The sequence below is a fragment of the Ursus americanus genome, chromosome 3, assembly GCF_024610735.1.
Source record: "Ursus americanus isolate L20-20 chromosome 3, mUrsAme1.1.p, whole genome shotgun sequence".
NCBI classification, from domain to species: domain Eukaryota; kingdom Metazoa; phylum Chordata; class Mammalia; order Carnivora; family Ursidae; genus Ursus; species Ursus americanus.
In genome coordinates, this window is record NC_142129.1 from 45,847,630 (window position 1) to 45,860,659 (window position 13,030).

Genomic DNA, 13,030 nt, shown 5'->3' on the forward strand with positions numbered 1-13,030 from the left:
GTGGGGTCCTATCAGCTCCATCTCCTCTCCTTTTTAATAGCACACTGACTTTTTTTGCGAGTTTGTGAAGGTGACATATCTACCTTCTTTCCTTAAGGAATGCAGTTTATGGTTTATTGAACAAGTTAATACACCGTGCAGGCTGTGACATTCCTCTTTCCGGTGTGCCTGTGAGCTGTGTTTTCAAAGCCGTGAGGTGCCCGTCAAAGATAGGTAACAACACTTGGAAGGAACAATGGCAGAAGCCTTGACAAGGGCAGGGAGAAACACAGACACTTCCAAAAGAGGCGTGGCTGTCTACCAGATTAATCAATTCCCCTTGTTTTCATTACAGGTCCACATTTATCTTGGTGGCAGCAGCTACAAATGTGAGATCAAAGCTCCGACACTAAACAATTGGAATTGTATTTGCCTGCTGGCACCATGTAAACGGGCTCCTCTCCGTGTCTTCTTAATTGGAATCTAAGGCACACTGCAAAGCTCTGGCCATAGGTCAGGGAGGGCACACTCTTCTGTGCTGTCCAGATACACTGAGCAACAGCAGGGGAGAGAATACAATACAGTATCTGGGGTGAGATGGTTGAAAAGAATGACAGTCATAGCCTGTGTGATCATCATTATCACTCTTACAGCCACTATTCATTGAGCCCGTTCTGTTTAACAAGTACTTATGTACCCTATTTCATCTCACCCTCTTAGTAACGCTGTGAGAGAGCTAATGCTATTTTTGCCACGTATGGACGAGAAAACCGAGATGAAGTCACTTGCTTGAGGTCACTAGATGCCAGGTTCTAGATCTGAACCTGGGTCTAACTCACGTTCTAAACCATTAGGGCTTACCAAATTGCAAGTCTCCCCAGAATATGTGGGTGCAGAGAACACAAGGGCTTGGGAGAACCCTGAAATCACCTGGACTGATCAACCTGACAATTTTTTTCTTTTTTTTTTTAATTATTTTAAGTTAAAAGTGAACACATTTTATTATTTTTTTTAAGATTTTATTTTTAAGTAATCTCTACACCCAATGTGGAGCTTGATTTCACAACTTGAGATCATGAGTCACACGCTCTACCAACTGAGCCAGCCAGGCACCCCAACCTGACAACTTTTTATTTGTTTGTATGTTTTTTAAATATATGTATATATTTATTTAAATTCAATTAATTAACATATAGTGTATTAGTTTCAGAGGTAGAGTTCAGTGACTCATCAGTCTTCGGTAACACCCATTACATCACACTTGGGCAAAGTGGTCATAAGGCAACAGACTTTTTTAAAAAAAATTTTATTTAAATTCAATTTAGTTAACACACAGTGTATTATTAGTTTCAGGAGTAGAATTTACTGATTCATCAGTTGCCTATAACACCCAGTGCTCATTATATCAAGTGCCTTCCTTAATACCCATCACCCAGTTACCCCATCCCCCCACCTCCCCCCTCCAGCAACCCTGTTTATTTCCTATGATTAAGAATCTCGGGGCGCCTGGATGGCTCAGTCGTTAAGCGTGTGCCTTCGGCCCAGGGCATGATCCCAGAGTCCTGGGATTGAGCCCCATATCGGGCTCCTCTGCTGGGAGCCTGCTTCTTCCTCTCCCACTCCCCCTGCTTGTATTCCCTCTCTCGCTGGCTGTCTCTCTCTCTGTGTCAAATAAATATATAAAATTTAAAAAAAGAATAAAAAAAAAAGAATCTCTTAAGGTTTGTCTCCCTCTCTGATTTCGTCTTGTTTTATTTTTCCTTCCTTTCCCCTACGTTCCTCTGTTTTGTTTCTTAAATTCCACATATGAGTGAAATCATATGATAATTGTCTTTCTCTGATTGACTTATTTTGCTTAGCATAGTACCTTCTAGTTCCATCCACGTCATTGCAAATGGGAAGATTTCATTTTTTTGATGGCTGAGTAATATTCCACTGTATCTATATACACCTCATCTTCTTTATCCATTCATGTGCCCAACCTGACAACTTTAAAATTTTGTTTTCAGAAAATCCAATCAGAGAAGAAGGTTTAAACAATTTCTTTGCAAGACCATTCTTTTGCTCACTATTGAGTGCTCAATACAAGAAAGAGGCTAAAAATATTATTTTCAGCAGTTTGATTCTCCTCTGCAAGTTCTATATTTTGATTCTTCAGCTGTTAAGTTGATTACAATTATGGTCATTTGGGAAGAAATGTAAAAGTATTCAAAGTATTAGAAACATTTAGCCAACTATGCCAAGATATGCTACTGAGCAGTGAAGAGAAGGGATACGTTTGTCTCTAAGGAAAGACACGTATTAAAATATCTGTCCCGTGCTGCTCACAGTTGTACCTGCACAGTCTGGTTGGGAGCACAGATGATCTCCTCTCTGGCAGGGTGACTTCGGAACAGATTTTGTGCATAGGTTCACTAGCTGTGCCTCTTCAGATGCCAAAGTCCACTGAAGAATGGAGGTTAAGAAAAACAGGGTAAGTATTATTTAATGAAAAAATATAAACTCATCTTTATTGCCCATCCCATGTTTACCTATCCCCATATCCTCTCAGTGCATCTAAATATCTCTCACGGTTGAACCCTCCTTTCCACAGGGATTCTAGTGGGTTGAACGGTGTCCCCTTCAAAATTCATGCCCACCCAGAACCTCAGACTGTGACCTTATTTGGAAAGAGGGTCTTTGCAGATGTATCTAGTTAAGATGAGGTCATACTGGATTAGGATGGGCTCTAAATCCAATGATGGCATCCTTGTAAGAAAAGGACAGGACAGGGGCACCTGAGGGGCTCAGTCGGTTAAGCACTGGACTCTTGGTTTTAGCTCAGGTCATGATCTCAGGGTCGTGAGCTCGAACCTAAGACTCTTTCTCCCTCTCCCTCTTCCCCTCTCCGCACTCTCTCTCTCTAAAATAAATTAATAAATCTTAAAAAAAAAAATAAAAGGAGAGGACATACAAAAACACAGAGAAAAAAGCCATGTAAAGACGGAGACAGACATTGGAGCGACGCGGCTACAAGGCAAAGAACATCGAGAATTCCCAGGAGCTGGAAGAGGAAAACATTCTCCCCCAGAGCCCCTGGAAGGAGCGCAGCCCTGCCAACAGCTTGATTTCAGACTTCTCCAGACCTGTGAGAGAATACATGTGTGCTGTCTTAAGCCACCCAGTTTGTGACGATTCATTATGGCAGTTCTAGGAAACTCATACAGGGACCACCACACACAGTTTGGCCCAAGAGTTCATCATCTTTTGCAGGGATTATTTGTACTTTGTACTGTACTCTCCCAGCTTGGCTACTCCTGTGGCTGTCATCTCCAACCACACCCTTGCCCCATGTACTTTACTTTTCCAACAGAGTTCTCTTCTTTGAACTTGGCTAACCTTCCGAAGACCCTCTGACTCAGTAATTCTGCTTTCCATATTTTTCTTCTAAGGAAATAATTAGATGCACATAATTATTTATATGAGAACATTTCTTAGTGAATTAATAATCAGGAAAAATTGGAAGCAACTCAAATGACCAAATGTTGGAAATGGTTGAATAAATTACGGTAAATTCATATGATTGAACATTATACAGCCACTAATATTGTTTTGAATTAACAACATGTGAAAATAATCGGGATATAATGCTAACTGCTAAATGCAGGATAAATAATTCCATATCATATGATTCCATTTTTTGTGTATAACATATATTTGTATAGATAAAAGATGAGACAAAGATACATCGTGTGGTTATCTCTGAGGAATCACATCAAAAATTTGATCTTTTTGTAAATCCTCATATTTCTCTAATGATCATGTATTATGCAATAACAAGCAAATAAACATATATCTTAATCAAAAAATTCAAACTTCCAGTGCAGCGGCTTTCAAGCTATTTTGACCATATCTCATAGTAATAAATACAGTTTGCATTACGACTGTTGTAGTCTGACTAATACCTGCCCCCTCAAAGATGTCCACATCCTAACCTCCAGAACTTATGAAAACGTTACCCTGCAGGGCAAAAAGAACTTGGTAGACGTGACTTAATTAAGGACTTTAAGATGACAAGATTATCCCAGATTATCTGGTGGGACAAATGAGGTTACAGCAATCCTTCCAAGAGAGAGCCAGGAGCATCAGCATGAGGAGTAGTAGATATGAAGATGGAAGCAAGAGGTTGGAGTGATAGAAGGAAGCAGCCAGGAGACAAAGAATGTGGGCAGCTTCTAGAAGATGAAAAAGACAGGGAATCAGATTCTTCCCTAAAGTCTCGAGAAGGAATGCAGTCCTGTTGACCCCTTGATTTTAGACTCCTGACTTCAGAACCATAAGAGAATAAATGTGTTCCTTTCAGCCACTAATTCCATGGTAATTCGTTATGCTACCGATAGGAAACTGATACAATGGCCTGCCACAGCCACACACATGCACGCTGAAAGAGAAAGTGTCACAAGGCATGACTTACGCTGACATTTTCTCTCCTATTTTCATGGATTGATTGATATGTGTTCTCCAAACAAGATACACTGAAGTCCTCACCGCCCCCACTCCCAGTACCTCAGAATGTGGCCTTATTTGGAAAGAGGGTCTTCACAGAGGTAATGAAGTTAAAATGAGGTCATTAGGGTGGGTCTTAATCCAATAAGACTGATGTCCTCATAAAAAGGGGGAAGTTGGGACACAGAGACAGACACATGGAGAAGGAAGATAATGTGAAGAGACATGGGGACATCTTGAAGACAGAGGCAGAGATGGGAATTAATGTTCCATAAATCACAGACTGTCTGGGGCTACTAGAAGCTGGAAAAGGGAAGAAGAGTCCTTCCCTTACAGGTTTCAGAGGGAGCATGGCCCTGCAGACACCTTAATTCAGACTTCTAGCCTTCAGAACCACGAAACAATAAATTTCTACTGTTTATAACCACCCAGTTATTAGCACTTGGCTATAACAGCCCTAGGAAACTAATATACCCATTCTACTCTATTCTATCCTGTTTCATTAAAACAGTTGCTTTCCTAATCTATTAGCTGAATGACATCAGTCTTTGTAGCTTGACATTCAAGCTTTCCCCACTCTGATTTCTATTTATCTGTTTTTTATCTGCTAATCCATCCTGAGTGCATCTAGTAGCCCCAAACACTCAGTCATTCCCAGAATACAGCGTCAGTTCACAGGTGGTTATGTTCTTTGCCTGTATTATACCTTTTTCTCTGCAACATCTATTCATTTTTAACGCCCAGCTTCATGTCACCTCATGTTAGCTGGCTCCTTAGCCAGAGTCACTTGGTCCCTGTTCTCTGTCCAGACAGTACTTTTTATAGTCCCAGTTACGGCCCTTATCTTTTCGTAGTATGGGATAAATTTAAGTGACTCCTCTCTCCAACTAAACTTCAAGTTTCTAAAGAAGACTACTTCTTTCTTCTTTCTTCTTTTTTTTTTTTTTTAAATCTAAGCTTCAGTACCTAGTCCAAAACACGATACACCACAAACTCAAATATAGGGCGGCTCGAATATGTTAGTGCAGTTTTAAGCTTTAATAACTTCAGAAGTATAAATGCCACAAACTTACAAAACTGTCATTTGAAAGTGTACTTCTTTTGACTCCAAGTTTTAATTATTTTAATAGATGTAATTTTTTTTTCTTTTAATCAATGTATGCCATTTTTCACTCAGGGGAAATGAAACAAAAATTAAAACTGAAAAATGTGTTACTGAAGATTCACAAAACTGAGTAAGTGTAAAATAAATGTAATTAAACTTTCAAGTGATGTTTTTTGTAAGTTGCAGCGTTTATACCTCTGAAGTTATTAAAGCTGCAGTAAAACTTTGGCGACACCCTGTTTTCGAAGACGTATGCTCAAGTAGGATTCATTTTCTATTTACTGTAAAATTCAGTTTGGTTTTCATGTAAGTGGCTCCATGTTGGGCAAAGGTATTCCTTGGCCTGTAGCTGTCCTTGTGCTAAGGCCCACAATTTAGAAGGCCCCCTCTGGCCCTCCACTGGCTGTAGTCCTCCACCTAGAGTGAGGCATCCTTGGAAATTAAGTCCATTGTGTGCCCCTGCTGCGAATCCACACCTTGTTCTGAGTGTCCAGGATCCCCAGATTGCTTCTCCAGAAAGCTGAGACTCAGTGACATTAAGTAATTTGTTAAAGGTTAAAAAATTAGTGCTATACTGGGGCGCCTGGGTGGCTCAGTCGTTAAGCATCTGCCTTCGGCTCAGGGCGTGATCCCGGCGTTCTGGGATCGAGCCCCACATCAGGCTCCTCTGCTGGGAGCCTGCTTCTTCCTCTCCCACTCCCCCTGCTTGTCTCTCTCTCACTGGCTGTCTCTGTGTCAAATAAATAAATAAAATCTTAAAAAAAAAAATTAGTGCTATAGTTAGCCTTAGTTGCATAAAAAAACACCCAAAATGTAAATGGCTTAAAATAACAGTGAATTAGTTTTTTTTCTTGCTCAGTGGACTGGCTGGGCCATTCTGCTGTGGGTTTTTGCCGGGACTCACTCATGCACTCAGCTAGTGGAGAGGCTGGGCTAGAACCCTCTGGCTTCTCTCAGAGGGTGCTGCTGTCTCTGGAATGCTTCAGTTCTCCTGCAAGTGACCTCTCACTCTCCAGGAGCCACACTGGCTTCTCACCTGGTGGTCACAAGGCAGTAGCCTCAAAACCGAAGGTGCAAGGCATTTTGATTTCTGGGAAGCAACCAGCATTTACCCACATTCTAATTGGCAAAACAAATCACAAAGCCAGCCCTGATTCAATGGGACGACAGAAAACAGACTCTACCTCTTGGGAAGAGTGGCCAAGTCACCTCACAAAAGAGCATGGTGGTCTTTTTTGATCATCTTTTAAAATAATGGATTAGAGCTAGTAGCTAAGTAGCAGAGCCAGAATTCCAAGCCAGGTGGCCTGCCTGGGGTGCTCTAAATAACCATCTCTGAACCACAGGGCATTTGGGGACATTCCAATGTGGGAATGATGACATTCCTGTATTTCGTTTTACCTTGCTCTTGTAATCCCCCTTACCTTCCCCCTCCCCCCCCCCCACTGTCTAGCTCAGTGTTCACTACCTGAGGGAGGTTAAAAATATCTACTGAGGTCACTCACAAGAGATGTGACCCTGAATGGGACACTTAACCTTTTTAAGTCTCAGTTTCCCTCCTGCAAAATGGGGATAATCTTAGTACAGAGCCTATCAGATTGCGGTAAGATTCCCAGGCACTCCTACAGAGAAAGCATCTGACTGTGTTGCCGCTTGGTGAGCTCTCAGGATCAGTGCGACTGGAATGTGGACTTTGGCTGAATGCAAGTGGGCTTCCTAAACAGTGGCAGTAAAACACCACTCGGTTTCCAGATGCAAGCACAAGGATTGCAAGCACCCGCGTGGGGAATGATTTTTAAATACAACGTTTAAATTCTGATAGCGGCTTTTAAAAAAATGGGAGGGAAAATCAAAACGCACAAAGGACCAAACAAACCGCAGCCAACCTTTCTCAGTTACTTTTCAGGGTTCCACTCGGGGGGTGCCTGCTTCTTTCAGGATAGAGGGCAGGCCGGCTGCGGCCAGGTCACGGGGAGGGAAGGTGGAGATCTACCTTTGGCGCCAAAGGTCTAGGTCACGTGGGCCGCCCAGAGGGGCGCTCGGAAGCCGGCGTCCTGCAGGGGAGTCGTGACGAGCAGGGCGAGGGCAGGGCTGCTGCACTTCTCCCCGCCTGAGCCAGCGCTGTGCGGACCGGCGGGCTCGGGTGAGTGCGACGTGCGCGCAGGGTCCTTCCTCGCCGCGGTCCCCGGACGCAGGGGGGGGGGGGGGCGCAGGGCACGCACCGCGGGTGTCTCAGGAGCCGGTTGCACAAGGAGGGGGGTAGCACGGTCTTGGCCGGTTTTAGGGCACTGAGATGCTTGGCACTAGGCTTTGGGTGCGCCCGTCCCCGGGGAACATTCCCGAAGGCTCCTGGCACAATCCGAGGCAGTCGCACCGGGGCTAATTCCAGGAGAGCAAACCTCCCGGTTCAGGTGTTTCCCAGGGGTGCGTGAAGCTGTGGGGTCCCCCGGTTACTCTTGGTGCAAGGTGGGAACACATCCCCTGCCTCCCTCAACACTTCTCTTCGGGATGTTTTGATTTTGTGGGTGCTGTGGAAGAGTGGAAGGGAAATGCCTTCGATTTAAGCATAAAAAGAGATTTGGCCTGGTAGAGGGAAAGAAAGCACAGAAGAAAGACCTGGAATATGGAATTAGGAGAAAATGGGGCACAGGACAGCCGGAAGCACCTCCTTGTCAAGTGGATTCAGCCCTTACAGGGAAGTTCCTAGGAGCCTGTGGGACCTGTAAAGACAAGTGGAAGCATCCAATACCTTTTAGGTCAGCTTGGTCTCACGGGGAAAAAATAGGCTTTGGTATATTTATGGGTTCAAATCCTAGCAATGCGTTTTGCTAGTTGGTGACTCTGAGCAGATTTTTTAGGTTTACTAAGCCCCTGTCTCCCCATTTTAAAGACACTTGTTTTTTTCTCCTCCCCTTAAATGTATGACTAACTTTTTACTATTTTTGGTGTGACATGAGTAAAAACAGAGATGTATGGAAGAAAAAAAAATCCAACTAGAATGTATTTTGCTAACCTGAAAAAAATAGCTTTTAAGAAAGTTGTTCAAAATAAGGAATTTTTATACTTTTGGAAAAAGTAGCTCACACTGGCTTTGTTGGTGTGTGAAAGTCTTACAGTTGTCAAGACCCCTTGGCCGATTGGACTTTCTAGATTTGTACTCCAGGCCACTCTATAAGTCCAGTGGAACCCCTTTATGATATAATGCAAGTGTTCTTGCAAGAAGCTGTTAAATCCTTTTTTTTTTTTTTTTGGAGTTGGGGTTTTTGGAAGAGCATAATTGGTCTCACGAAATATAGGAGTCTAGCTTATAAACCAGTGTATAGAGGGGTTCTCCTAGACTGATTTTATAGCCTGAGAAATACCTGGGTTTTGACTGATAGGTAGTTTAAGTAACTTAGAATGAGTGTTAAGCAAGTCTGCAGGACTTACCAGTTCTTCACACCCCTCGAGAAAATAAAAACAAGAAGCAAACAGCATGACAGTGTTTTGTTAATGACTTTGCTTTTGTTTTGGAAAGCCTATGCTGTGTCAGAGGAAAGATTGAGTGTTGAATACAATACTGGTATGCATTGAAGTAAGATAGTGAGAGAAGAGCTTAATTACTGCCTCAGATAACATCAGATATCCATTTATTAGCACTGAAATTCCCAAGGTAAATAGGTAATGACCCATTCTTAATAAGAAGTATAGTTCATTTTAAAGAGCAAATGTGATTATTTCAGTTTAGCATTCCCGGGGGTTTAATAATGTGGGATTTTCATGGGCTGAACTAAGAACATTTAAAAGAATGGAGGTAGGTAAGTTTCTCATAATTTGAAAGGTAACTTTGGAAGAATGACTCATTAATATCTACATAGATTCAGAACAGGCTAAATTGGACAGAATGCTAAGAACTGTACCTTGGGGAAAAAAAAAAAAAAAGAAAAAAAAAGAACTGTGCCTTGGCCAAAAACAGGAATGGAGTTTAAACTTTTATGCTATATGTTTGCAGGTTCGAAAGATTTAAGCAATAATGGACTCAGTTCACAGGACAGTGATCAGGTGCTTTCATCATAAAACCCAACTACTAAGCATAACTGAACTGAAACCAGAGTATTGAGATTTCTCTCCCTCAGAGATATTGCAGGAATAGCCTTGTACATAAAATCACATGTTTTTCTTTTATTGCTTTAAACCAGAACCTGGGAAGTAAAATGGGGAGGGGAGGAGATAACTCTTTAGGTCCTTTGATCTACTGGCTTGAAAGCAAATTCTTAGCATCTATCTTTCCAATATCCTTGGGACTTATCTCTTAACTTTTCTCCATATTCTGATTCTAATTAGTGGCTCATTTTAAATTGTTAGGGTTATTTACAGGTCAAAATATTTATGTAGGCATCCCAGGCTAGCCCTTCCTCCTTTCTCTTTTGGGACTCTATATTCCCTCACTTACCTTTCAGAAAGACCACTGGACATATCTTTGTGTAACTATATGGTTCTTTGGGGGAGTAGGTAACCCAGCTCCCAAGATACTGATTCTCCTTTTTCTCTCTCTGCAATGTGTTCCGTTCACAGTTCAACCTTTACGTATCCCAGGACACTTGCAAAGTCTCCTAACTTAGCTGTCAGATGTCAAGTCCTCTCCACTCCAGCATCCTGGAATGAGTTTTCTAAAGCACAAAACACTCCCCTCCTTAAAGGCCTTCAGTGGCTCCTGACTGTAACTAGGATGAAGTATAAACTTCCTGCCATGAAATGCAGTGTCCTCCATGTGACTCAACATGACTGCACAGACCAAAGTCATGTGACCCCCTTGCGAAGTCTGTGCTCCAGCCAAATCAAACCTTTCCTGTTCCCTACCTTCACTCTGCCTTTTATGTCTTTGCAGGTAGGCATAGCTCCAGGCAGATAGTAGGCACTAAATCAGTACAGTTGAATGTTTATAGAGTTTCGGTAGGACTGTAAAATTGTTTCACCTTTTCTGAAAATTTTCATAATCAAATGTCGTACATTCAGTAATTGTGGCAGAGGCTTGCTTTCTTGTCGTGGAATAATATATAGAGCCCTCAGCTCCCATCTAGGTTTACCTTTATTTTCTCTATTTTATGGTCTCTCTAACTTCTCTTTACTTGTAATGACACAAAATTAGTTTTCTTTGCTTACCTGCAGCAAAGGAGGACATGTACCCAAGGCACTGGGGACCTAGGACAAGGCCTCTGAAAGGTTTGGCCTTGTGCTGAGTGAGGCAAAGGAGGGGTCAGGGAAGTGGGGGTGGGGGGGTGTTCAAGGCAGTTCAACAGCTGGCTGTCGCAGCAGTCTTGGCTCAGGAGGTGGGAGGATCAAAGTGGAATTGGGGGACACATTGCTAAGAAAGCAGTATCTGCCCAGAAGAAAGGATTGTCAGTCATTTTGCAGCTGTGGTGTGGCCTTGGGCATGTAGAAGCATTGTCACTGTGCTGTTGGGAACATTGCTACGTGATTACCGGACGAGCTGATTTTCAATTTCTCAGATTCTCCGCTCCTCCCTTCACATACTCGAGTGTGCGCCCACATACACACATGCACGCCTGTTAAGGCACTAATGCTAGTTAAATTAATGGCAAAATCGAGTAGTGGTGATGTGGGAAACAAAGGCAGAAGAAAAATTATTAAATTTCCTTATTACAAACAGCCCACTGACAAGTCCTTGAAACAGGCAGAGTGACATTCCTCTAGGGACTCAACCGCCTAGATGTTAATACTTTGCTAAGGCCAAAGGCAATCTTAGCCCGACCCCAGGATCCTGTAAGTCTACTTTAACATATAAAAATTCCTTTGGAAACTTCCTTTATCTCCACCGCCCCCCCCCCAGCCACCGCAAGATACATCTTGGCAATCATTAACCCAAGCATATGATCCACTGATACACATCTGAAGGGTCTCATGACTCTGGTTTTATTAACAGTAATAAATGACCTTTTCCCAACAATAGCTAGCCCCTCAAGGTCCTGGAAACCTTGCTTCCAAAATTCCTTAGAGGCTTATACTATCCCTAACCCCCTCCCAACTTGAAAGTATATAATGGGCCACTCCTCATGACCCTGGTGCAGCTCTTTCTGCCCATGGGTCCTGTCCCCGTGCTTTAATAAAATCACCTTTTTGCACCAAAGACGTCTCAAGAATTCTTTCTTGGCCGTCGGCTTCAAACCCTAACATCTTTTCCTACATCAGTGGGAGATCTTAGTTAATGATACCACCATCTGCCCAGCCATCTAAGTCAGATTTAGGAATCATCCTAGATTCTGTTCTATTTCAACATATAATATCTCATTACTCACAAGGTCCTGCTAATTTTACCTTCTAATTATTTTTAAGTCTGCTCTGTCCTTTACAATTGCCTTTACCTGGTTTAGGCTCCCTTGTCTAAATTCTGCATTACTGTAAAACTGGTATCTGTGCCTTTTCTCTTTTCATTTAAATCCATCCTCACACTATGGCCATAAAATTCTTTTCAAAATACAGAGGCCTCAGTAGTTTCTAGTCACTAGAGGATAAATGTTCTGAACGGCTTCCAGGCTCTCTGCAGTCTGCCCTCTACTGACTTCTCCCGCTCCATCCTGCTATTTAACCGCTTCCTACTTTATGATGATATCTTGCTCTGTATTGGTTATCTATTGCCATGCAACAGAGTTTGAAAAGGTGTAAAACCCCTGGCCCAAGAAAACAGGAAAGCCAATAGCAAATGAAGAGTGTGGGGAAATTCATCTAAGAGTTAAGGTCAGGGTCATGAATCAGCTTGGAGATTTGCAATGGCCCAGGCAAGTCAGGGTAAGGACCTGGATTAGGACACAGGAGTAGGGCTAAGGAGGAGTGGGCAAATTTGAAAGATAGCTAAGAGAATTAGTTGGTGATTGATTGGCTGTAGGAAGACAGCAAGGAGAGAGAGAAATCAAGAAAGACTCCAAGGTGTCTAGCTTCAGTGCTTTGAGGGTATTTCTTTCTTTACTCTTTTCTTCTTTTCTTTTTCCTTCCCTTCCCTTTCCTTTCCTTTTTTTTTTTTTTTTTTAAGATCTGATTGGCTTTATTAAGTGATTTCTGAATTGGTCAGTGTTCTATCTAGCAAGTAGAGAGGAATCTCTGAGGAGCTATAAAAAAAAATGGAAGGTTTTTATAGAAGGGTGGGGCAAGAAAGTTATTAGCTAAAGAAAATGATTGTTCATCCTTCTCTTAGGGGGAAAAGGAAGGGGTCTTACCATGCAGATGACCTCGTCTTCCCAGGGGGGATGGAGAGGGCCCCAGTGGCACACTCACTGGTACCCATCAGAAAATTCCTGACTAGTTAAGGCTGCATTCCTGGGGAAGGTTGAAACTGCAAATAGATTATGCATTCAGCCCTGGTTTGGGGACTTGGCCTAAGCGATGCCATATTGGGCCTGCGGTTTTCTTTTTTTAAAATTCCCACCCTTTGTTCAGACTCTTAGCTTAACCAAGAGATGTGGTTAA

General features: G+C 42.5%; 1 protein-coding gene and 1 long non-coding RNA gene across 3 annotated transcripts in view; one reads left to right on the forward strand and one right to left on the reverse strand.

Annotated features, from left to right (window-relative positions):
* Nucleotides 1–202: 202 nt before the first annotated feature.
* On the reverse strand, nt 203–7,605 carry LOC123789126 (uncharacterized). Its single transcript, XR_015723923.1, has 3 exons — nt 7,563–7,605; nt 2,316–2,424; nt 203–530 (listed from the first exon to the last, which is right to left on the reverse strand). It is a non-coding gene; the product is annotated as an uncharacterized LOC123789126 (long non-coding RNA).
* An 8-nt stretch (nt 7,606–7,613) lies between these two features.
* Nucleotides 7,614–13,030, forward strand: part of CPVL (carboxypeptidase vitellogenic like) — a 126,394-nt gene continuing 120,977 nt past the window's right edge. For both annotated transcript variants that reach the window (XM_045792954.2, XM_045792956.2), the window contains exon 1: nt 7,614–7,712. The gene's annotated coding sequence lies outside the window, so the exon portion shown is untranslated. The remainder of the gene's footprint in view (nt 7,713–13,030) is intronic.